Raw genomic sequence first — 26880 nt, 5'->3', positions numbered from 1 at the left:
TTTTTATCACAAATGGGTGTTAGATTTTATCAAATGCTTTTTATAATCATCTATCATCTATTGAGATGATTGTATGGGCTTTGACCTTTACGCATATTATTCAATTAATATGATATTACATTGCTTTTGAGATATTAAGCCAACCTTATATTCCTGGAAGAAATACTACTTGGTCATGGTATATAATCATTTTTATATGTAGATGGATTCATTTTGTTGAGGTCTTTTGCATTTAGATTCATGAGGGATATTGGTCTATTGTTTTCCTGTGATGTCTTCTTCTGGCTTTGGTATTAGGGTAATACTAGCCTTTTGGAATTATTTGGGAAGTGTTCTCTCTTATAATTTATGGAAAAGTTTTGAAGAATTGGTATTTTTTTTCTTTGAATATTTTATAGAATTCATAAGTAAAGACATCTGGGCCTAGGCTTTTCTTTAAGGGAAAATTTTCAATTACTAGTCCAATTCATTATTTGTAATAGGTCTACCCAGATTTTCTATTTCTTCTTCAGTCAGTTTCATTAATTTTTGTCTTTCTATAAATCTTCCTCTTCTAAATTGTCTAATTTGTTAGCATAAGTTTTTTTTTTAATTTTTTTTTATAGAATGGCTTTGTAATCCTTTTAATTTCTGTAAAGTTGGTACTGATGCTTCCTCTTTGATTCCTGATTTTGGTAATTTGTGACTTAACTTTTTTTCCTGGTTTCTCAACCTCAGCACTATTGATATTTGGGCCAAATTTCTATCATAAAGAGAGCTGTCATGCACTGTAGAATGTTTAGCAGCATCTCTGGCCTCTACCCACCCAGGAGATGCCAATAGCATGCACACATGGGCATATACACCCAAGGTATAACAATTAAAATTTCTCCAGATATTGAGAAGTATGCCCTGTGGAGAAAAATCAACCTGGTTTAGAAGCTCTGGTCTAGATGACATTGTAATTTTGTTGATTTTCTCAAAGAATCAACTTTTGTTTTCATTGGTTTTGTCTATTTTTTTTTGTTTTTCATTTCGTTGATATTTATTCTAATCCTTAACTTCCTACTTTCTATTTACTTTGATTTTAATTCACTCTTTTTTCCTAGTTTCTTAAGGTGGAAAGTTAGGTTATTAATTTGGAGTACACAAGTTGATTTTAAGACAAAATATATTTTGGACAACTTGAAATTTGGTAGAACTAGTCTCTTAGCTAGAAGAACTGTTTGTATTTTAATAAACAGAAGATGGTTAAAGAAGAGACTTTCCCCAGCTCTCAATTTTTCCTTCTCTAAGCAAAATATTATGTAAAAGAAACTTAATTGTGGTGAACTTCTAGCTGGTTTTCTTACCTAATAACCCTGACTTCCCTGAAGACACAAATTGTCAGTCTTCTCTTGCAACTTCTTTTTCATCTCCTATCTACATTCTGACTTCTTTTCATTCACTTACACTGATTAGCTAATCTGACTGAACAACTGCTGCTGATTATATAGGAGAATACGATCTTTTCTAAGTGCTATAAATAATGAATAGTACATGTAAGTGATCAATATACTGCTAATGTAATCATTATCATACTGGTGATTGTGTAGACAGCAAGGAATTATCTATTGGAAAAATTAGACTTTAAAACAAGGACATTTTTAAATCATGGAAGGACAGAAGAGATATAATCAAGCACACTAGAAAGGAAAATTTAGTTTAGTGGCCAGACTGATAGTCAACCCCCATTCTAAGAGGCCCTGGGTAGAGTGTATTACCAGTTAGTTTGCAGGTTGCCTTTTTGGGTTCTTCAGGAATGCAGGGCATGTTACTGGTCTGATGGGCTTATCGGTTACAGGAAAGTTACCATTAACTGGTAGCCTTTTCTGCGTGTATGCTATGCATCTGGGGCAGGTGCTGTACACTGTCTCGCTGTGAGGCATATGCAAAAGGCAGGCAGCACAGCTCCACACTTTTTTCCTTGATTCCATTCCCTCTCCTCTCCTTCCCTATCCTTGTCACTATCCTTTTACCAATCCCAATTCATCTTTCATTTGCCTTTACTCTTCCCCTGACCAGACTCTGTTTATCTTTTACATGTTACATTACCCAGGCTATATCCAGAGCTCACCCCAAGGCTTTGGGAAATATTCTTTCTCTACTTCAAATCACACTTCTTATGTAAGACATCAAGTCTTCTTGTTTCAGGACATCCTGGGTGTAATGAACTTCTGTTTACAAGAACATGTGTAGCGTTACATAGCTACACAACTGGGAAAATGTTAAAACAGGAAAACTTGGGCTGGAACTGAAATCCTCTTGGTATCCTTGTTCTGGGCTGTGAGACATGTCTATGAGCTGGAAAATAAGGAAAAGGAGGAAGGGAACCTACAAGACCCCTATACCTGCATGTAAGAGAAGCTTTACATGGATTAGTTCATTTAAAGTCAGCAATTCTATAAAAGAATTCTCATCTTTCTTATTTTATAGAAGGGAAAAATGAGGCTAATGAACCAAAAGTAACTTGCACACTATGAGTATGTAGCACAGCTGGGATTCCAAACTAGGGCTGGATGACTACAAAGTCTCCCCCTTATATCACACTGCTTCACATATCACTCAATGGAGAACATAATGGTTACCTTGGTGACCTCTGTGGTCAGTTTTCTTCAGCTTAACAATAGTCTCTAGGGTAGAAAATTCAGAAAGAATGGTAGCTTGAATATGTCCTGACTCCTTTCATTCCAACCCAGCTACTTCTCCTGCATTATGCAATAAGTACTATAATGGCTGCAGTTAATGGTGAAGATGGAGCTCAATAAGAATACAGGACTTCCTCCGCCTGAGCCAGTTAGAACCTAGAAATAAAGTTGAAGCCCTTAAGATCAAAGATCAGAATATATGGATACAGAAGTAGAACTTAATCCCTGAGATTTATGCACCCCCATCTCTCATTCCAATAACACTACCAAGAGAAGGGCAACTAGATCCACATTAGTGGGTTTGGGCTCCCTGCCCCTGAGATGCTTAGGAGATGAAAAAGTAAACTTTCTTCTCTATACTCTTAAGGTAGGAGACCCCAAGTTGGCTGAGAAACACAAAGGTTCTTCCTGGTGCTGCCATCTCACAGAGGATGAAAAGTTCTGCTATTGGCTCAAAGGAACAGACCACCAAGCTTTCCCTTGTTAATGAGATGGTCCCACTTAAAATGCATCAACAGCTGAACCTGAGCCTAAGTGAGACAACTATTAAATCAAATAACAATTTTATATTAGGTTAGGGTGCCTAACAGTCAGTGGGCAGAGAACAAGTAGAACATTCTGAACTAGCCTCTAGTGAAACAGAGTTGCTGGAGGAGGCTGATAGCAAACTGAACAGGAAGACTAGTTATTATAGAGATTCAAGGACAATTAAAAGATGGCTCTCAGCACTGAAATACATGAGTTAGATGGATACAGGCAATAAATAAATTGACAAAGAAATCATTGCTGAGATTCAAATCACAAGGCAGATGAATGGAAGAAATATTTTCAAAAACTGAGCTACAAAACAAAAAGATGAAAGCCATGAGGTAAAATGTAAAAGGCTTAGTATACTGAGGCAAATTGAGAAATATGAGAGTCCCAGAAGTGCAGTTGAGGCCATCATTAAACATAATTAAATAAGCCATAGAAGAAAATATTCCTGACCTGAAGATGAATCTGTGTCTGTAAGGTCAAAAAGGTTCACATAATTATATGTATAAAGTACAAACCAAAGCAATGCAGTGTGTGATTTATAACATATGTAAAAGTAAAATGTAAGACCTCAATTACACGAAAGAAAGAGATAAATGGAAATATGCAATTAAGGATCCTTAATTGTGTATGAAATGGTAAATATATTACATTAGTTCATGGTAGACTAGGAGATGGGATGACTACTTTAATCCCTAAAGCAATCACTACAAAATAAAACAAAGAGGTATAATTAAAATTTAATTAAGCATATAAAATAAAACACAAAACAATATTCAACTAATCCAAAGGAAATCAGAAAAGGAAGAAAAGTAAACCAAAAACAGGACAAATAAAACAAATAGCAAGACATTGGACTTCAACCAAACCATGTCAATAATTACATTAAATGTGAATCAACTAAACATTCTAATTTAAAAATTTAAAGTGATTGTCATAGTTAAAAGAGGGCAAGAACAACTATATGCTACCTATAAGAAATGTACTTCAAAATGAAGCCACAGATAAGTTAAAAGGGTAAAAAAAAGATATACTTCGTAATTCTATTATTTCTGTATTTTTTAAAAAGCTAAAAATGGACTAAATGGGTGATGAGTATTAGGGAGAGCACTTGTTTTGATAAGTAGTGGGTGTTATATGTAAGTGATGAATCACTAAATTCTATACCTGAACTGAATTCATATATGTTAAATAACTAGAATTTAAATAAAAACTTGAAATAAATAAATAAATAAATACTTTGATTAATAAAAACAATATGAAGCCATAGATAGGTTAAAAGGATGACAAAGGATATACCATGCAATTATTATTTATATATATTTTTTAAAGCTAGACTGAATATCAGACAAATTAGACCTCAAAACAAAGTGTATTGGCCGTGATAAACATTTAAAGAGCCAATTCAGGGATCCCTGGGTGGCGCAGTGGTTTAGCGCCTGCCTTTGGCCCAGGGCGCGATCCTGGAGACCCGGGATCGAATCCCACATCAGGCTCCTGGTGCATGGAGCCTGCTTCTCCCTCTGCCTGTGTCTCTGCCTCTCTCGCTCTCTCTGTGTGACTATCATAAATAAATAAAAATTTAAAAAAAATAAATAAAGAGCCAATTCATTGGGAAAAATAAAAATACTAAATTTGGATACACAAAATAATAGAGCTTTAAAATGTATAGAGTAAAATCTGACAGAGTTGTAGATGTTCATACCCCTGATAGAAGAGGTAGACTCAAAAAATCAGTAAAGATATAGAGTATAGGTTCTCAGAGTATGGTCTGGCTACCACTAAGGGCCTCTGACACCCTTTCAGTGAATCTGTAAACTTAAAATTGATTTCATAATAATACCAAGAGGTTATGTGCCTTTTTCACTCTCATTCTATACTGGAATAAAGTATAAGAGAGTATCCTCACAATCAGGGAAAGGTTTCTTAGATAGAATATGGAAAGCATTAACCTCACAAGAAAAAATATATAAATCCTATTTTACCAAAATTAAAGAAAAACTTCTGTTTACCCAATGACACTAATAACAGAATGTAAAGGCAAGTCACATTCTAGAAGAAAATAATTATAGTAAGTATATCTACTAAAGTACTTCTATGTAGTTTATATAAAGAACTCCTACAAGTTAATAACAAAAGTCAATCAAAAAATTTTTAATGGATAAAATACTTAAAAAGATACTTCATGAAAGCAGATATACAGATAGCTAAAAAGCATATGAAAGGTAATTAACATCATTAGTCATCAAAGAAATGCAAATGTAAACCCTAATGGAAAATTATCTCACTAGAATGAATAAAGTGACACCAAATGTTGGTGAGAAATATGGAGCTACCTGAACTCTCACAGACCACTAGTGATAGTAAAAAAATAATATAAACATTTTGGAAAACAAATTTTCAAGCATATACCAATCCATGATATCATGCATGAATCCCAAAAGCATTATGGTAAGTAAAAAAAAAAAAAAAAAAGATAAATACAGACGAGTGTATTCTGTTTAATTCCATTAGTCTAGAAGTTCTACAAAGGCAAAACTAACCTATGGTGTCTTATAAATTATACTTTAATAAGAAAATTAAAAATAAAATTATCTATCTCACCATCCACCCCAAAATGCAGATACTATAAATTCACCAAACCAGGCACATGTGACTGAACTTGGTCAATTCTTTCTCAGTTTGGATTCTCTTCTTTAAGGCTCTTAGATCTATGGGAGATTTCATTGCTACTGTGCATCATAAAGACTTAGTGAAACAACTATTGTCAATTCTTATTTAAAATATAAGCAAACTTTGGGGATCCCTGGGTGGCTCAGTGGTTTAGCACCTGCCTTCAGCCCAGGGTGTGAGCCTGGAGACCCAGGATCGAGTCCCATATCGAGTCCCATATCCCACTCCCTGCATGGAGTCTGCTTCTCCCTCTGCCTGTGTCTCTGCCTCTCTCTCTCTGTCTCTCATGAATAAATAAATAAAATCTTTAAAAAATATATTAGCAAACTTTGATTTCTTACTTTTAAGAAGTTGTGGTATTTTTTCTCATACACCAATGAGTCATCTTGCACAAACTTTAGATGTCTGTCTACCACTTAGGAGATCAGCAATTTAAGTCCTTTGCATCAGGATTTTCTGCCATGTGCAGCTGAAGAATCTGAACTAATAAAGCTTGATGTTGAGGAAGAGGCCAGATCACAATAGGTAACTATCTCATGCCAAGGAAATAAGATTTTATCCTGTCCACAATAAGTAGCTTCCAAAGTTTTCAAAAGAGAGAGAGAAGCACCTAGCAGCATTGTGCTAACACTAAAGGCAGAAAGATCAATTTGAAGTCTGGGAGGGATTGTTGCCTGAATTAAGACAGTGCCAATGGAGTAGAGATAAGAAGATGCAATTAAAACCAAGTGGAGGGCAGCCCCAGTGGCTTAGCGGTTTAGTGCCACCTTTAGCCCAGGGCATGATCCTGGAGACCAGGGATCAAATCCCATGTCAGGCTCCCTTCATGGAGCCTGCTTCTCCTTCTGCCTGTGTCTCTGCCTCTCTCTCTCTCTCTCTCTCTCTCTAATAAATAAAATCTTAAAAAAAAAGAGCAAGTGGAACCCCAAAGACATTTGGGTGAAAATACCGACAGGTGTTGGTGATAGGCCCAATGTGGGACATAAGGTCATGAGAGGCACCATGAATGATACCTAGATTCCTGGCTCTGGTAGCATCTGGGAGTGTGGTAGGACCTCTACCAAGGAGAAAGTCCAGGAAGGGGGGGGGGGGGTAGTGATGAATCCAGCTTTGGGCATCCCAAACTTAGGTGTCCGGGAAATTTCCAGATATCCGGAAATTTCCAGTGGATATTTCCACTCTGTTCCAGAGTGAAGTTGTGGCTGCACCATGGGCCCCTCTAGTGTTTCCTCTAGGCTGAGGCTTTTATCTTATCAGCCTCAGTGCTTCTTAGCATACAATGGTACCTGAAAAGAGCCCCATCTTTCCTCCCTCCTCACTAGCTTCAGAAAAGCTGAAATAGATAACATGGTCCTCTTCCTGCTCTCATTTGTTCAGTTTTAGGTTTGGGGTTACCTGCTACTCCCACTGAGAGGGCCCTGTTGGGGCCTTCAAGGGTGCATGCCTATTCTCTCCATCAAGAGCACAGATCCACAGCCATTTAACATTTACTGAGCTTTCTAATGTTCCAGGTTTTGTGCTACAGACCAGATACACAGAAATGCAAGGTCATGGCCCTTGACTTCAATGAGCTCGCAGCAAAAAAGACAGATACAACTGCAATGATTAGATTGACATGGGTATGGTTGAAATTCAGTGGGGTTTTGGAAGAAAGGGAAGGTGGGAAAGGCTACAGAAGTAAGAGATGGTGTCAAGAAGTGGGAGCCTTTGGCCTTACATTGGAGAATGTATAAAAAGTCAGCTGGATAGAGCAAGATGTAACACAGTCTCTAAACAAAAGATGGTGCAAGACCTGAGGTACAAGAGAGCCTGGCATATTGGAAAGTGGGAAGTTTCAGGCAGTTTAGTGTGGCTGGAGTCTACCATGCAAGAATAGGAATGCTTGCCATGGGGCTGCAGAGAGAGTAAGTGGTTTGTTTGTAAGGCAAGTGCTAAGCCTTGCAGAGTGTTTAAAGCTTCACAGGCAATGGAACAGCCTTTCTCTCCTGGGTTCTCTCCCACTGGAGAAGTTCATTAACAGTCTGCGAGAAATCTCATTAATAGCCACAGTCTCTGCAGCGTCACCACATGGTATTCCAGAACAGGATATTTTGCTGGCTAGGGAGGATATTATTTGCAACTAGAACAAAATAGGTTGGACAGTCCAGTTGTAGTATTCCTGGGAACTAGCCAGATGGGAAACTAGCATTAGGGCTCAGATACCAGCCCTGGCTTGGGTTGCAGACAGCCGGAGGAGCTACCTCCAAGCACTACACTGGCTCAGGGTAAGGTAATAGGCAGTCATACCCAGATCCCAGATCCTAAGCCTTGGCCCCAGAGCAGTTCCTGCCTAAAATAGGGCTAGTTAACTCCAGTGGACATGGCAAGGTGGCCGGGGTCTCAGGGGAAGCAGCATCATGGCAAGAACCACAGGACCACCAGGACTCAGAAAGGCAGACACTCTGGGCCCAGGCAACACATAAAATGCCCACAAATGGGAAAAGAATCCAGGACAAAGAGAGAGGATGGAACACAAGCAATGGAACACCAGGGATGGCCAAGGATAGCTCCTTTTATGCACATGAAAACAGTAGAGCTTTGGTACAGCAGCTCCCACAAAGATATTCTGTGAGCTTCCGGATTAGTTTATTGGCTATGAGTGTTCTTATGAACCAAGACTTGGATTTTTTAATGCCTTTGTGATGGTGAGCTAGGAAGAAATCCTAATAATAGTCTCATACTACTATCCATAAAAGCTACTATATATCATAGAATCTAAGGCTACATGTTGTCAGAAACATTACTATTTTACCCACCACTAATAAAGTAAAATATTGCTTATTAACTATAGGTTAATCACAACCAATAGTGAAGCATTTAGTTGTCATTGGTCTTATTGCCAAATATCCCCTGTTCTCCCTGCTTCTGGGAACATGGTGAATGAGACAACACTTCCTGACTGCTTTGTGGTTGGGTGAAGTCACGTGTCTAATTCTGGCTAATGAGTTGTGAGTTGAAGTGACCAACTAATTACTTGTGAGTATGAGACCTTTGAGGCACCTTCTAATTTGTGCAAAATTACCATATAGGCTAAAGGCAGCAATGGACATAGTACACAAGATGCATAGCTTGCTATGATTACAATTAACCCAAGCCCTGAGCTGGGAGTCAGCTCTGACAAGCCTTCTTTATGCTTCTGTTTCCACTGCATTAGAAAAGGCCAGTTTCTGAGATTCATAAAAACTGCTATCACTCAAAGAAGACATTCCAGGATACACAACCAGCATCAACTAACACAAATTGTTAAACAAAGACATATGCTTTCAACTGAAATGATAACAAAGCACAATTTTAAGACATAATAAAAATGCCAGACTTGGCCAGGGAAAACTTTCAAAACTGAGAAAATAAAACATATCTGTTATGTTAGTTACTTTTTCTGTCTACCATCACTCACTGTATTTGGTCTTTTTTTGGAAGATTGATATTTAGAGTATTTCAGAATTTGTATGGAGAGCAAATGCTTTGACAAGGGCCTAATTCAGCTCTGAGATGTCCAGGATGAGAAAGAGAGAAAAACTTATGGGTTTTACTACCAGGAATTAAAGAGGCATAAGAGGCAGAGGCATTCCCTAAATCTTCTCAGAAAAATGTTTGGGAAACATAGATCAAGGTAACAGGCTATAGGTACATGAGAAGTATTTGAAAATGTTAAGCTCCACTTATATTACCAATTTTGTTCCTTCTCGTCTGTGTTCCCATGTAAAGAAGAAGAGTGAGGTTTTTGTATTTGTTGATGAATACAATTTCTAGGACTTCCTTGATTTCAATTACCTTGCTCCATTCTACCTTCTACCCACAAGCATTTTAAGCTGGCAATTTCTTAGGTTTTGGTTCAGAATATATGATTGCTGTGGGACTTGGCTGTAAAAAAAAAAAAAAAAAAAAAAGCCCTTCTTGAAAAAGCTCTGGGGAGCTTTCATCCAACTTTGTAGACAACAGGACAAGAGATGTTACTGTGAAAGTGAGTATAAACAGAAGGAAGCTTCCTCCTAGAAGATAAACAGCACTAGAGCTGAGATGGGGAAAGTGGATCCTGAGCCTTATGGAGCAGAAAAGCCCAGCAACTTCCCTAGAAGTGAGATGTTAAAAGCAAAGCCTATAAAAGTGTCATTTGGGACTTCCCAGTACAAACAGTCAAATCTTAGATTCTGAATACAATTCTCCACTGAAAGAAATCGGGTTTCTTTAAAGAAGTGGCTGATTGTAAGCTTGGAGCTAAAAAAGTACAAGATGAAGTTGGAACATCTTGCTGGGTCAGAAAGTAAAGATGTGCAAAAAGAATATGGGGACATGTCAAAAAAATTAGGGGCCAGTTTAAAGAGACTCAATCTGGGACAATTTCAGCCTTGAAATAAATATTGATAGTACAGATTCTAACCCACAGAATACAGTAAGAATCCATAGGACCATACTTGTAAATACATAACTATATACAGGAGAAAGAAGTCTCATTATTGCAGTAAAAACCAACAGATATGGAAGAAATTATGGGAACAAATGGGGAAGGGATGATGGAACTTGAAAATAATTATATTTGGCAATAATTGTTTTAGGTTTTTTGCCTTTTGAGATGATATACTGAGAAAAATACATCACTATTTCTATGGTAATACTTCCAAAAGGTATAACCTGAATCTAACCATGGGGAAACAGCAGATAAACCAAACCTGAAAGACATTCTACAAATTAACTGGCCAGTAATCTTCAAACATGTCTATGGTCATGAAAAAGACCAAGTAACTTAAAGGAAACTATAGATATATGACAACCAAATGCATCATGTGAAACTAGATTGGTCCTAAGCCAGAAAACTGTATTTTCCTTTTGCCAGAAGCGCATTAGTGTGACTACTGATGAAATGTGAATATCTATAGATTAGATGATAGCTGTACGAGTGTTAGTTTCCTGGTTTTGATAACAGTACTGTGATTATGTAAAAGAATACTCTTGTTTCAAGATATACACATTGAAGAATTTAGGCATAAAGAGGCATTATATCTTCATTGTACTTTCAAATGATTCCAAAAGAGAGAAAGATAAATCAAATCAGTAAAATGTTAACAGGCTGGCAATCTGGGTAAAGGATATTTGGAAATTCTTCATGATATTTTTGCAAACTTTCTGCATATCCAAAAGTATTTCTAAATAAAAGTTTTTTAAGAATAGATAGACAGACATATAGAAAGCTAGTATCCTACTTTGTAGACACCAGGAGAAGAGATGTTACTTTGAAAATGAGCGCAAGCAGATGGAAACTTATTCCTGGAAGATAAACGGTACCAGATAGCTAGCTAGCTAGTTAGCTAGCTAGCTAAATAGATAGGCAGGTAGGGAGGGAGGGAAGGAGGGAGGGAGGAAGGGAGAGAGAGAGGGAAGGAGGGAGAGAGAGACAATAGATAGAATTGTCTATGTAGTTTCTATTGGGGAAAAAATGTTTTGTGGAATCCCCTGTACAATGGACTGAAGTAAGGCAGAGGCTGGAGAGATTTCTTTTAATATGAAGAAATATTTTTTCTAGTCTTATCAGATTTCCTCCAATATTTCTAGTATGCGTCCAGAGCCATATTTCCTATTTCCTTTTTTTTTAATTTATTTTTTATTGGTGTTCAATTTACTAACATACAGAATAACCCCCAGTGCCCGTCACCCATTCACTCCCACCCCCCGCCCTCCTCCCCTTCTACCACCCCTAGTTCCTTTCCCAGAGTTAGCAGTCTTTATGTTCTGTCTCCCTTTCTGATATTTCCCACACATTTCTTCTCCCTTCCCTTATATTCCCTTTCACTATTATTTATATTCCCCAAATGAATGAGAACATATACTGTTTGTCCTTCTCCGACTGACTTACTTCACTCAGCATAATACCCTCCAGTTCCATCCACGTTGAAGCAAATGGTGGGTATTTGTCATTTCTAATAGCTGAGTAATATTCCATTGTATACATAAACCACAGCTTCTTTATCCATTCATCTTTCGTTGGACACCGAGGCTCCTTCTGGTTTGTGGTCTAATTCCATAACTCCTACAAGAAATACTTGTTCTCTACTTCCACATAGGCACCCACAGATTCAATGCCCTTCTTGAATGCACCCCTGGAATCTTCTCTGAGCATCCCCTGAGATTATACCACCTAAAAGGCAATATCTGCCTCTAACTAGAGACTGATTAATTTGCAGATTATATCTTTCCAACTGTAGTCTTCTCCCCACTTCCAAGCACCTAACCAAAGTTTTACAAGGTTTTGATTAGGCCAGTATACAGTCTCATCTGAGTTCTAATCACACTCTACTTATGTTCATGTTTAGTCATAATCCAGTGGAAAGGGAATCCTAAATGGGGAGAAACAACATACTATAGTGAGAAGAGCTCTAAATTTATAGTTTTACCCTCTACCACTAACTAGCTATGTGAGCCTGGGTAATTAATTTCTATAGTTCTCACCATAAAATCAGGAATCTGAACTAAATCTTAACAGCAGTCTCTTTCACTTCTTAAAAAGGTATGGTTATTAAACAAAAGGGCCCTCTAACTTAGTTTGCATACCCATAAGAATGAACTTTTCCCCCCTGAATTAAAGAGATGAGATCTTACACTCTATTCTCAAGGTTGACCTTGGTTTGAGTTCATGGCATTGACATGGCTTTACCCAGGGGAAGGATTACAACTAAGAAGCATCATTCCCACACCCAAGTTCTATTTTATAACAGCCTCTGCCAGCTATGCTATGTTTAGCTTAAACTATTTCTGGATGCACTACAGTTAATCACCTCTTCCAATGAAATATAAAAGAGAGAAAAATACAAAAAAAAAATTCCTGTAATCATTCCTAAATACCTTTAACTTTTCTTCTGGTTCTCTGTCCCCCATGCCCTTTATCTCTGAGATTTCTCTATAATCACTGCAACGGCATGCACATGAGCTGTTCCCCTGTGTCTGGTACGCTCAGGTATCTATTTCCTTCAGGCCTGGCTCAGATTCAACAGCTCCTAGATGTCAAGGAGTTGCAAGAGAGAGAAGAGCTGTGCCTGGTTTTGCCTGAAAGCAGAATGCAGGCACACACATTTTGGAATCATTCTTCAGGCTCTGCCTTCCCCCTTGATCTGCTCATCAGTGTTAAAGTCTTTGCTACAGGCATAAAAGACTTTTATTCTAAATCCCAGACTTCTAGAACATTATCTCTTCTCCTGGTGACTATTAAACACTACTCCATTTACTTTTTCAGATTTCGCTCTGATCTGATTGTTCCTTTTTTTCAAAGGAAAAAAATCCAAGTAAGAGAGAGAAAGTTATGCTGTATTTCTCTTGTGGGGCCAGACAAGGGAATACAATGGGAATCTTATATCCTGAAGGAATGCAAGGAATCCCAAAGATGGGCACAGGCTGCCTGAGCTGAGTACTTTTTATAACAGAAGACACAAGAGCAATGAGAGAATGGACTGTGTCTACTTGGTGCAGGCAAGATATATTAACCTTGACATCCAGCGGGATCCCTAAAGTCATGAAGTTTCTATAAAATGAGTAGGTGAAAAATATTTTAATTCCTCTTACATGTCAGTTTTGTAAAATTATAGAATTTTAAGACATGAAAAGTGTCAAATGTGCAAAAAGTAAAAAGATTAGTCTAACAATTGCCCATAACATTTTGCCGTATTTACTTTATATTTTCATATGTATTTCCATATATATATATACACACACACACATATATATATTGCTGAAGTATTTTAAAAGAATTACAAACATCAGGACACCTCACATCTAAATACTTAAGCTTCTATATCCCCCAAATAAGGATATTTTGTGTTTTAATGGCAATAATGTTATTGCTCTTAAAATTAATAACTGCAAAATATCACATAATACCCTTTCTCTAACAAATTACCCCAGTTATACCAAATACGTATTTTATACTTGATTTCTCCAAAGAATTTAATCAGACCAAGACAATCATGTGACTATAAACATTTTGCATTTATCTGTTTCTTCATGGTGTCATATAACTTTATTCTCTGTTCTCTGTTTTTCTTTACACTGGAAGTTAGATCTAAAGCCTTGAGTAGTTTTAGGTTCAAGATTGTTTGTAAGAAGTCTTCATAGGTGATGCTGTATAATTGCAACATATCAGAAAGCACATAATGTCTGATTGTGCTACCTGAAGCATTAAATTTCATTATTCAGTAAAATATCCAGTAAAGTCAGTTTTTCTATAATGCTACATATATATTCTTAAAAACCACTATGCTATGCAAAATTAAATAGTAAAATCCATGAGGCTTATGGGGGAGAATAGGGACGGGGTACAACATTCAAGAACTTTGTCAGTGAAACATAACAAAAAATGTCAGGAGCTTATTAAAAATAGTAGCAGTTGTATATTTGTGAAATAGTTAAGAAATACATAAATAGGGGCACCTGGGAGGATCAGTTGGGTAAGCATCCAGCTATTGGTTTCAGCTCAGGTCATGATTTCAGGGTCATGAAATTGAGCCCTGCATTGGACTCTGCACTTAGCACCAGAGTCTGCTAGAGATGCTCTCTCTCTCTCTCTTTCTCTCTCTGTGCCCCTCTCCCTGCTCATGAATTCATTCTCTCTCTAAACAAATTAAAAATTAAAAAAATACATAAATATTATAACACATATGTCACTTTACATTAAGAAAAGATCTGAAGCTTGCTTGTGGAAGTGGGCATCAGAAGGGTTGAGCTGGTGGGTTATTATGAAGTGAGAGTTATCTAAAATTGGACCAAAACCTTTAACTCCAGATGTGGATGGTATGGCTTATCACACATGTGGTGAAATGAGGTAGCTTTGGTAGCTGTTTGAAATGTACACACACATGTGCATTTTATGTATTCCTAGGTACCTTGGGGTTTAGCTAGGTGCAATTTTCTGCATTCACCTACTGTTTCTTATGAGAAAAATGACACACAAATAACTGTGAAAGTGCATTATGCTCAAAGTGCTCCTTAGTGTATCAATTGCATTGAAAAAAAATCACATTTTGAAACAAGTTTTATAGCAGAACTGACAGTACTGGTAAATTGCGTCTTTTTTTCTTTTTTTCATCCATTGTCTAGCTGGAGGTTTCATCAATTTTGCTGAACTTGTTGTCAAAGAAGGAGCTGTTGATTTCAATGAATTCTTCTATTGCTTTGTTCTCTAGTTCAGTTGTTATGCTTTTATCTTTATTTCCTTTTACTCTTTACTTAGATTTAATTTACCCTCTTTATTCTAGCTTTCTAAGGTGGAGATTTAGATCACCACTTGTAGATCATTTTTATTTCCTAATATAAGTTTTTAGAGTTATATATGCCTAAGTACTATTTTAGATGCACCTCACAAAGTTTGATAAGTGTGTTTTCATTACATTGCATTAAAATATTTTCTAAGATTTCCATATCTACAAAGATGGAGTAGACATACTTTTCCCTATTCTTATGTTAAGTACAGCTAAAGATCTTTAATATTACATATAAAAGAAACAAAATAAGACTTTAAAAGGTATATAACAAAAGGCAGGCAGACTAGAGACCTCAAAACTAATGACAGGTACCAGGGTGCTATAAGTGGAGGCATATATAGTAGGGGTCCTCTGCTTCCACCTCACCCAGCAGTAACAGGGAATCACCCCCACCAAATGTCACTGGAGGTCAACTAGGGAACTTGGACTTCAGTCTTCACCCATCTGCAACAAACCATGAGTCCCTTCTTTAAACAGGAAGAAATGATAAAGGAAGGAATCTTGGGGTATCAATAAGGAAGAATGAACATTGGAAAGAGCAAAGATATAAGTAAAGAAAACTTTACTTTCCCTTTTGAGTTTTCTAAATTATGCTTTTTAGCTATTAGCTTTTTGGCTGTACCATTTTAATGTGCCTTTCTTTTTAGTGTTTTCTCTAGATATTACAATAAGCATTCTTCATGTATAACTTTGACTTAAACAGGTAGTTTACTGTTCACTCACTTTACATGGCAGTGCAGGACTATAAAAATCACCATATAAGCTGAAAGCATGCAAAGCAATCTTAGTAATCAATGAAAAAATTACAATTGTTCTGTGACCTTTAAAGAATTTAACAAAATACTAAAAAATTTATTATTACTGGTTATAAGTGGATAGGGAAATGAAAAGAAATAGTAAAACTAATATTTATTTAGTACTTTGTAACATAAAACATCAGGAATGCTGAAAATTACAGATTTTTTTTATTTATTCATGAGAGAGAGAGAGAGAGAGGCAGAGACACAGGCAGAAGGAGAAGCAGTCTCCATGCAGGGAGTCCGACATGGGACTCGATCCTGGGTCTCCAGGATCAGGCCCTGGGCTGAAGGTGGCACTAAACCACTGAGCCACCCGGGCTGCCCCCTGAAAATTAAAATGTTTTATTTGTTCATAAAAAAAAAAAAAACCTGTTAAGGGCAGTTTGAACAGTATCTGCCTTCTCCTTTTCATCATGTAATTTAGGATATAGAGCAATCATCATTCATATGTTTGATGAACTGTCATATTCCTTTCTGTACAGGACCTACTTCCAATATTATATCCTTCACTCTTCCAATGCTGTGAAATATTTCTGAGAGCTCCTTTAATGTGAAATTTTTTTTACCAGATATTGCCATTTCCTCTGGGGGTATTTTCATCCTTTACATCACAAACACTTTTCTTAATTTAGATCCATAATTTCATCTTTCTTAAGTTCTTCCAGCTGCCCATTTAATATCTCTCAGCGGTGTCAATCTTCCCACAGTCAATAATCCTTCTGTGGCTCCATTTGTGTTGGATTCAAATTTCACTGCTAGGGTTATCATTTTTTATTTCTTTGTTGCCCTTTCATTTTTGGGGGTCAAATCCCTCTTAATTATCCATTTTTATAAAATGTCATGTGGGTTTATCACAGGGAGATGAAGAAGCAACATAACTCTATGCTTTGCTGCCTGTGCAAACTGAAAACCAGGTGTGTATTGACAAATCATTGGCAGACTTTGAAATACATGACATGATTGGTTACTGATCATGATGTGCATGTTATTTACATAGTTATTTGTCACCTGGACAGAATGGTAAATTATTTTGCAATTACTTAGTACACTGTGGTAATTTTTAAATATTTTTTCAGGACTGGTGTTATTTAAGTAAATTTTGGTAACTGAAATTTATGCATATTGGAGCCATGCAAGGGAAGACTGCCTGTACTGCACTACTTCATGTAAGAATCTAAATATGGACCTTCTCATTCAGCCCCTTAATCTATTTAGCTACCCTAAAGCCTGGCTTACCTTTGAGATCTGCACAGAAAGGGCCTCCAATCCCTTTTAGTGTTACCCAGCCTGAGGCTTAGAAAGCTTCTTTTGTAAAAGAATCCCCACCACTGCCACTTAGACCACTAATTTCACAGTAATTTCATGTTCTCCTTAGCAAATTTCTAAGTAAGCTCAAAGCTGAAGTGTTTAACAATCAATTTAGGTTTAGAATTCTGTTTTTTAAAAAAGTAGTAAATGTATATTGAACATCTATTTGTATGGCCATTAATCTCTTGGAGATCTTAAAGAGTTTTACACTTGATTGTCCCCAGATCTGAGGGAACCAGATTTACAGACCTCAAAGGATGATGAATGGTGGAAGACGGGAAATTGATTCTGTAAGTATTCAGATAATAGAGCACTTTGCTCAATCAGGTACTCAGAGAAGGTCTCATCAGATATAAGAGACATGAACTGGACCTAAAGAATAGTTGGGATTTAGAAGAAAAACACAGAGAAAAGTGCTTAAATTAGGAACATAAACAAAACACCTATTTACAGAGGCAGCATGACATAGTCACAGCAAAGACCTGCTAACTTTGAAAAATACAGATTTCTAAGGGCCCAACTGAAAGCTCCCCAGGTGTTTACAATAACTAGCCAGATTTGCACAGCCACAGTAAAAAAAAAAAAAAAAAAAAAAAAAAAAAAAAAAAAAAAAAAAAAAAAAACATGTTTAACACATGTTCACTGCTTCAATAACTGAGACAGCATTTGAATGTTTCCATATAATTATTTGATTCCTACAAAGCAGATTTAGTCCAAAGACTATAAGGTCTACCATTAATATAACACTAACTTTGGACAGAACTGATTTAATGATACACATCATTTTTCTGTTTACAGAAGAATAAATCCAGGGACAATATGATTCTTATGAAAAGGCTTTATAGGAAGCCATAGTTTTGGGGTATTGTTTTCTGGTGGCAGCATATGCTTCCTTTTTTGTTGCTATTAGCTCCATCACACTGGTGGCCTGGTGATCTGACTCAACAGGCTCCTTCAGGTAAACAATAACCTCCTACTTACAAAGCTGCCTGCAGCATTTGGCCCCTTCTGTTTTGGGGACACTTCCTTGGGCTTGCCTTGGACTGAAGAAAAAAATGGAACCCAGGATGTCTCCCTTCTGCTGGGAGCTGAACTTTAGGCCAGCACACTCCAGGTGAGAGAAACCATCTGAGTCTGCAAGCTGGCCAACTCAGAAAACAGGTTAGGCCCCAGCAGGCCCTCTGCCTCTATTCATCCTGTTCTCCTTCTTGTTCCAGAGGAAAGAGGCTGGGGTAAGACAGGTTCTAAGCTCCCTGGGCCACCCAGATACCTATTCATCCCCTTCTATGAGATGCAAGTGTCACAATGCCTTGTAGAAGCTTAAATGTTAGAGACTTGCAAACCTTACAGAAATCGTAATGACCATAATTAAATCATTCAAATCTAATTACTTTTAAAGCAATTTAGCAGAGTAGGGAATTGTGAAGTGCTGAAAACCAGCTGTGGACGGAAACAATTCTACCCTAGCACAGGCTAAAATAACTGCAGCATGATAAAATGTTCTCATCATTTGGGAATCACAGAAACTTGTCAACTAATTTATAATTATCCCAGAAACAAGAGTGGGTTTTTTGCTAACAGAGGTCCCATTCAGGGAGTCTCCATAGCTGATCCATAGGGCTAGTTGTGTCCGAGTTCTTCATGAAAGACAAAGATGTTCATCATGAAAAGATACCTCTCCCAAGCTCTCCATTTGATGTCTATCCTCACAGAGATTGGGTTCAAGAGTGTAAACTACCTCTACTAACTGTTCTTGAATAGGCTTATAGGCTTGCCTGAATTTATGTTTTGCTTATTTGAAACCTAAATTGCCCTCACCTGTGTTTTGATGGTAGTGATGATGGTGATGATGATAATAATGTTGATAACAAGCTTATAATAAAGCAAGGCAAACAAACAAAAACAAAATAAAAATATATTGTTAACCTACTTAACCTATACTGAACTTCATATAGATATGCATGGTTCCACAAGGGAAGCTGTTGCAGGGTTGCCATACATGCATTCCTCCTCAGCAACCTTTGGCACTTCCATTCCCAGAGCCTGAAAATCACATGAACTGTTGTATAAAAATGTTGAATTAGAGGTGAGTGGTGCTTTGGTCCTTCCATCGTAGGAGGCTGGGCTGCCTTCAGAAAGGATCTGAAGGCACATGTCAAAAAAGTCTTTGTCTTCTGCCCATCAAAAGGACCTGTCAATCATAAATCAGTCTTTTCCAGCTCCACCTGCACAGATAAGCAATTGTTTTTCAATCCTGCATCTTTAAAGTGTAAAAGACTCTGCTAGTGGTAAACGTTCTCAGCTTTTACAGAAATACTTTTTAGAACTGAGATACAGCAGTGACTGAACTCTGGTCCCTTCAGCCCTGACCATGAAACCCCTCATTCTTTGACAGCAGAAACCCTATGCCCCTAGAATAGCCTATCTTGCAGGAATGCAGAAGTAGAATGCTTACCAAAGGAGAAACTTGACTACAAAGATGCTAAGACCCAGACAAACCAGTCTGTGCCAAGGTGGAACCCAGCACTGACCTTTTCCTCCATTATATTATTAAAAATCACACCCAGGATGGAGATTCAACATGCTAAGGAGACATGCCATGCATGATGAAGCATACTGTCTACTGTATTTGCATGCACAACTTTCTGTGTCTCTCCTTGCCCCTATATACCTAGAAGTTACTCCTTTCCTGCTTTAGCTTCTTTTAAAACTTTCTCTGGCATTTGCCTGGGGAGTCAGCCTGAAGGACCCTTTCTTTTGTGCTATCTTCCTGGTCCTGGAGCATAAAAGTCTTCCCTGAAATTCCCGTTTGGCCCCAGTGAATTTCTTTGCTTGGAGAGCTCAAAGACCCACGTTGGCAACAAAAGCTGCATGTGGAGTCAGACTTCAGGGGCAGAGAGAGCCAAACCATGTCCTCATTCATGCACTCATTGATTCATTCAAGATTTTTTTGGTTTTTGTTTTAAGATTTTATTTATTAAGATTTTATTTATTTGATAGAGAATATGCAAGTGGGGAGAGGAACAGAGGCAAATAATCTCAAGCAGACTCGTCACTGATCACAGACACAACCCAGAGATCCCAACTGGAGCAGAAACCAAGAGTTGGGTGCTTAACCGACTCTGCCACCCAGATGCTCCTCACTAAGATTTGTTAATCAACCACCAGTCTAAATTCTTGGTTAGGTTCTAGAGGTACAAAAATAATGTTTGCTTCTTTCTCCCAAATAGTTCATAGTCTGTCAAGAGAGACAGACGTGCAGACAATAAATTATAGGACACCATAGCAAGAACTATAGTGAAAAGCTTAGCTACACTTCCCCTCAGTGCACACACACACCAGCTTAGTCGCTATGAACCCCGTCATGTCTATTGATAATGGCTGGGCTGTACACCTTAAAGATGATTTTTTTCAGTGTTTTGTGTTTTTCTACATTTCTTATGCTTCCTTAATCCCTAAATGAGGAACCTAACTGCAGCTTCCCTTGGACATCCAGTAAAATGAGTGGAAATCCAAGTCTCCTGAAGTTTTTCTCTTCCCAGGTTGGTCATATGTTTCACTTCCCCTGCAGTGGCCTCTGAGGAGCTCCCACCACCACTAGGGGTACTCTTTGCTTGCCCAATAGCGGCTTCCTTTGGTAGCTGGATGGATTCTACAGATTCTGGAATTGATGGGAAAAGCTTCATTTCACTTGGATATTTGTGGCTCCTTGTTAGGCTCCTGGACAGGAACATGGCCTGCTAGTATTTTTAGTCTCCTGTCTTGAGAAATTTAGGTCCAAGATTCCTGGATTCTGTTTGGAGGACATTTGAATGGTATGGCCTAGTTTTATACTAAACATTCCCCTCTGGCCCTGTGCTAGGCTATACTGCTATGGTTCTCTGCATATCGAGGCACTCATCCCAGAGGCAGGTGATGTGGAGCAGAATTTGTCACCCCAAAATCTGTCATTTTGGCTTGAGCATTATTTTGAGCTAAAGGCAACCAAAATCTAGCAGATCCAAGGAAAATTCTTTACTTCCCACTCAACTCCTCAATTTACTTTGGAAAAGGGGCCTGCACCAGGAAGAGCGCTATTGCCAGAGATAATCTTGCATAACAGGGCAACTTTTGTTTTCCAAACAAGTCCTCTCAAAAGGCCTTTCCTTTTGTATTCCTGGACTACTACCACTGTCATAGTTTGATGTGGCTCCTAGGCTATGAAATGTACTTGTTTTTCTTATATCAGTTAATCTTATATCAATTTCATGATTAGACCAGCCAAAGAACCTAGAACAGAAGAAGGGTAAATGTTTCCCACCCTTTCACAGGCATTAATTTTGGTCTCCCTACATTGTTTAAGAGTCTTTTAAAAAAAGATTTTATGTATTTATTCATGAGAGACAAAGAGAGAGAGGCAGAGACAAAAGCAGAGGGAGAAGCAGGCTTCCTGCAGGGAGCCCGGTGCAGGACTCAGCCCAGGACTGAGGATCACACCCTGAGCCAAAGACAGATGCTCAACTGCTGAGCCACCCAGGCGGCCCCGTTTAAGAGTCTTAATCCAGGTTTCTAAGGGCTTGACTACACATTTATCAATCAGCCTGTCATGTAAATATCTCCTTTTTTTTTTTTTAACTTTTTCTCATCATGGAAAAAATATTCCTTCACATCCTAGAGTTCCCATGGTAGGAATTTAGATTAGCTACTTTCCCCTGCAGTTACAAGAAAAAGCAGGTGTTTGCAGATGTTTGATCCTTCTGGGTCCAAAGAAGCTTAAAAAGAAAGCTGAATCCACATAATTCCCTATATTTGTGACATTCTTAATTCCAACAAACTGAATAAAAACTCCTAGCATCCCTTGCAACTTTTCAGAGTGAAGAAAAACTTTTTTACTTGTACTCTATTTTTATACCTGAACTCCTTAAAACATTTTAAATTGCACAAGGGAGAAAGAGAAGGGAAAATAATTGAGCTATTTATTTAGCATACATGCAAATATGCCCTCACAACACACTGAGTAACTCGATTACATTTCATCTTCTTATCCAAAACATGTTAGATCTAAAATCAATGCCAAGAAACTGGAAATGCTCTTAATATGAGCGAGGAGTGAGTTGGTTTTCCCTTTGCGGTAAATTGTGGTGTAGCCGATGGGGAATGAGGCTCCCCCGAACCTCATCCCAGTGCAAAGGGGCATATTTTAGTCTTTTCAGAATTTTAATAGTGACTCATATAAAATCTTACCAATATTCTTACAATTATCAGGAGGTGCTTGAGAACCAACAAGGTCAAAACCAAAATCTCTTTGGGTCTCTTATGAATGGACACCTTGTAAGCATCTACTATATATTATATATACTATATCTACTATAAGCATCTCTGATATATTACTAAAGACTGAGAGGTTACAGGATGTAAACAAAACTTGATGCTCAAGCGGTCTCATATGGGAGACATATATTCATTTTATTGTCAGGGAAAAGGGTTTCATGGAGTCCCTTGCACACAGAAATCTCCTAACAAATACTGACTTTGGTTGTTAGCTTCTGCACTGTAATAAAGTCACATGAGGTTTTAAAAATTGCTATGACAGCACTGAGAGGATCTGTCGGGAGGGAGCTAGCTGTGTAAAGTCTTCCAGAGGAGGTGCTTTGAGCCAAGCACTGGAAGATCAATATGGAGTTTTCAGGGAAAAAGAAAAGAGCATTCAAGGCAAAGGAACAGTACAGAGAAAATCAAAGGCTTGAATTTACACTAATCTTACTAAAGGAACTCCAAGGGTGGCCAGTATCAATAGAACAGAGTCAAAACGATGGGGTAGGAGAAGATGCAAAGGTACAGGTAAATTTGGTCCAGATTAGGAAGGACTTAAAAGCCCAGGGTTTATTTTATAGACAAGGGGAGCAACATTTTTAGGGAGGAAGTGACTTGATCAAACTTATAATTTGGAGAGATCACTGTGGGGTAAAAAAATAAATGGCTATGGCTGGCGAGTGGCAGGGATGCATTTGGGAGGCTCTGGTGAGAATAGGGGAGGCTTGAGCAGGAGGGATCTAAAACAGGCAGTGAGCAGCAGAGGAGAGATTGGGAAGCGTATAAAAGACAGGTATTTTCATTGTGAGTTACTATGCTATTATTTTTTCCAAGTTATTGAGTATAGTTTTTAATGAGGTTCATTTCTATAAACTGCAAGTTCTTTGGGGGGGGAGGAGAGAGAGAGAGAGAGAGAGAGAGAGAGATTGAAAGAGATTGAGAGACTGTATTTTGCCCTTTCTATTCCTGTGTTACAGGTGCCTGAGGAGGCCCACCCTGTTAGACGTTGTGGGCGCCACTTGGTGGCAGCTCCCTGAATTACAGGCACAGGACCCAAAAGTATAGTCAGTCCTGACCAAGGCTTTCTGCCAACCTGTCTTGAGATCATGACAATGCCATACTGAGATTCCAGTGTACTTTCTAGGAGGGGATAGAAAATGCTCTTTCTTGGGTTATAGGGATGAACCTTTCCAAAGTGGCTTGCTTCAGCTAACAAACTGAAATGCTGCATTCCAGATAAAAGAGTAAAAAAGAGTGTGTTTTGGGGGGGCAGGGTGTGAACAGAGGCATTCAAGGTAAGACCTCTAGTGTTACATCTTACAGATTATCCAAACCTGACCAAAAGACTGCCATCAATTATAGAACAATGAAGGAAGTCCCCATGCCATGGTCTTGTTATCTGAAATCAGAGGTCCTCACTGTTAACAGTTGCATAAACAACAGTTGTCTGGTGCTAAGCTTGCTGTTAAAGAGTTAGAAGAGTTGAAGGTAGATGACTGGTTTGACCTTGGTTTAAACTGCATCCTCAAAAAAGAAAGAGAAAAATGAGACCCTGGATTTGACCAAACACTCTCTCTCTTATATACACCCTTTATGGAATCAATCCATTGTCAATCCCAGAAACTTTATCTTTAAAATCTTTCAAATACTTCCTAATTTGACCACTGCATGCCACCTCTGCCACTGTCACCATGGTCCAGCCACTGACCCTCTGTCCTGGACTCTGCAATAACTTCCTGGCTGGTCTCTCTGCTCCCATGGTTTCTCATCACTCTGAGAAATTCTCAACTGTCCCAAACCTCCTTGCCCCTCCCTGCTGCTTTTCAGACCTATCTCCTACCACCTTCCCTTTGAAACCCTGTCCCAGCCCCTTTGGCTTCTTCAATCCCTTGCATACATCAGGCACTCTCCTGCACTGGGGTGGTGGCACTTGCTGAATCGTCTGTCTAGAATGTTCTTTCCTCCATGGCATATACCTAAATAGCACCTTCTCCCTCTTTCTAACCCTTTAGCATGCTTATTTGATTTTTTTCCATGAGATTTTTTCCCTGATATTTTGTTATGCATTTGTTTATTTGTTTATCTCCCTTCCTGGAATGTAAACTCCCTGAGGTGAAGGGCTTAATCTATTTCATTTACTGCTATATCCCGGCGACTGAAATAATGTCAGGCACATGGTAGTTTCTCAAATATTTATTAAGTTTCTCAAATATTAGGAAAAACTGACTGACTGAATGAAGATACACTATTCTCACTTCCTAACCTAGACCCATCCCACCCCTGCCCCAGTCCTGAAATAACATTTACCTTTACTCTTGCAACTTATCAAAATCACTGTAGGTTAACCCAGCCTAAGCGATTTCCCACAAAGTGAGGGCCTGGAGCAGCCTTTGGATCTGGTGAATGGTTAGTACATTTTCAAGACACCATATTATGCTCTTCAGACCACTTCAGCTACTGTCAAGAACTCAACAGCTGTGTCAACTCTGCCTAAGGAGGGGAATTTAGAATGTGCATCATTTTGGCAATAAACTTCAGAAGGTAAGTGAAGGTATGTCCTAACTCTGAATGTCCTAGACATATGGGCTATATGCCCATTTTATTCTGCAAATAAAATGTAGGTTTAGATGACTAATGCATGATTTCAGTCTTTTGATCAAGAAACTCAAAATCAGTCCCTCTTTGGGGGAAAATAAAAATAAAAAAAATTAAAAAAAAGCAAGCTTAATTCTTTTTTTTTTTTTTTTTTTTTTTTTTTTTGCAAGCTTAATTCTAAAGGAATCCAAGGATCACAAAAGAGAACTTTAGTCAAAGGCCAGGGTGCCCTCTACTGGCTACTGGCAGCTAACAAAACCATGGGGGAGGGGGTGAAAAATCATAGAGGTAGCAGATTTATATTTAAATTCATAAATGAGGTTATTAAAAAATATTTCTGTCTTATCAAAGAAAATGGACTGTGGCTATAATAGAGGGAAAGTCTGTTCAGTCACTGTTTCCAGGGGCTTGCAGATTACTAGGAGGAACCAAAATTTGGAATTACAACAAGGTAAAGTAAATGTAATCTGGAAGACAAGATGTGCATATAATCCATCATGCAGGGGTGTGGGGTGATTCCTAAACTGAAGTTTGTAAAGGGGTGGGAATTAGCCAGATGAAGGGGGTAGTGTGAACATGCAGAGTTATATTCCAGATGATGGAGCCACATGTACAGAGGTATAAAGGTAAAAGAGAACATATTTAAGGACTCCAGGAGTTGAAAGCTGTGACAGTTACTATTGGTTATCTACTTACCAGCCAACCTCGTCTGTTTTCCTTTGCTGGTAGAAAGTACCAGATGCTGACATTTCTAACTTCTCTAATGGTCAGACATGGCCATGTGACCCAATCCTGGCCAATGAGATGAAAGGGATCATGTACTGGAATATATCATTCATTTCATGATAAAATAGGAGACACTCAGGAAGAGAGCACGGGGCTCTCAATCTGTGTGTTGAAGTTGTCTTCTAAAAGTGTGATTGTCAGAGCTGTAGCAGCCATCTAGTGGTTACGAATGGTGATATCACTAGCAGTAAGGATGACATTACAGAGCTGTTGAACCACCCCTAGGACCACACATCTCTGGACTTATTATGAAAGGAAAAAAAATAACCTTTATGACTTAAGCCATTCTTAGTTACATACCCTGCTATTTATACCCAAAGTATGCTCATTGATATAACCCTATTCTGTGACTTAAGGAATAGTGGAAGGTGTTAGGAAGGCTGTAACACAATAAAATTTGCATTTCAGAAAGATCACACTGATAACAAGCAAATAATTAATAGGAGAGAATAAGATAAGGGGCCAGAAGGCCAATTGAAATACTTGCAAAAGTTTAAGTGTGAATGGGAAAAGGAGGCAGAGATTAGGGTCTAATCTCTGAGCTGCTAGGAATGAAATATAAGGGAGGTATTAAAAAATATTTAGAAAATAAAATGAACAGGATATGATCATTCATTGGGGGAGCTAGATGAGATGAAGGAAGGAGTCAAGAATGAATTCCAACTTTGGGGCTTGGAAAATAAAATAGATGGATAGGTCACTCTTTGGTATATAGAATTTAGGAGAAGGAACATATCAAGGATGGGATGAAAGTGATTAATTCTCTAGGTCTGAGGAGCAAAGTAGAGTCCAGGAATCCACTGAATTTTATATCTGAAGCTCAGAAAAATCTGGATTTAAGATAAATATTTTTGACATATCCACGTGGACATGGTCATTGAAGCCATGGCTATAGAAGTGGTCACTCTTTTTGGAGCATATATAGAGCATGGGAGGTAAGAG

General features: G+C 38.1%; 1 long non-coding RNA gene across 1 annotated transcript in view; it reads left to right on the top strand.

The window, feature by feature from the left end:
- Positions 1–25094, top strand: part of LOC140640926 (uncharacterized) — a 30371-nt gene extending 5277 nt beyond the window's left edge. Inside the window, exons 3-5 of the long non-coding RNA XR_012037526.1 lie at positions 17034–17123; positions 17490–17555; positions 24898–25094. This is a non-coding gene — a long non-coding RNA (uncharacterized lncRNA). The remainder of the gene's footprint in view (positions 1–17033; positions 17124–17489; positions 17556–24897) is intronic.
- Positions 25095–26880: the final 1786 nt, after the last annotated feature.

The sequence above is a fragment of the Canis lupus genome, chromosome 10 (genome assembly GCF_048164855.1).
Source record: "Canis lupus baileyi chromosome 10, mCanLup2.hap1, whole genome shotgun sequence".
Classification (NCBI taxonomy): domain Eukaryota; kingdom Metazoa; phylum Chordata; class Mammalia; order Carnivora; family Canidae; genus Canis; species Canis lupus.
The sequence above is the reverse complement of the archived record's forward strand: the minus strand, read 5'-3'. Positions and strand labels throughout refer to the sequence as shown.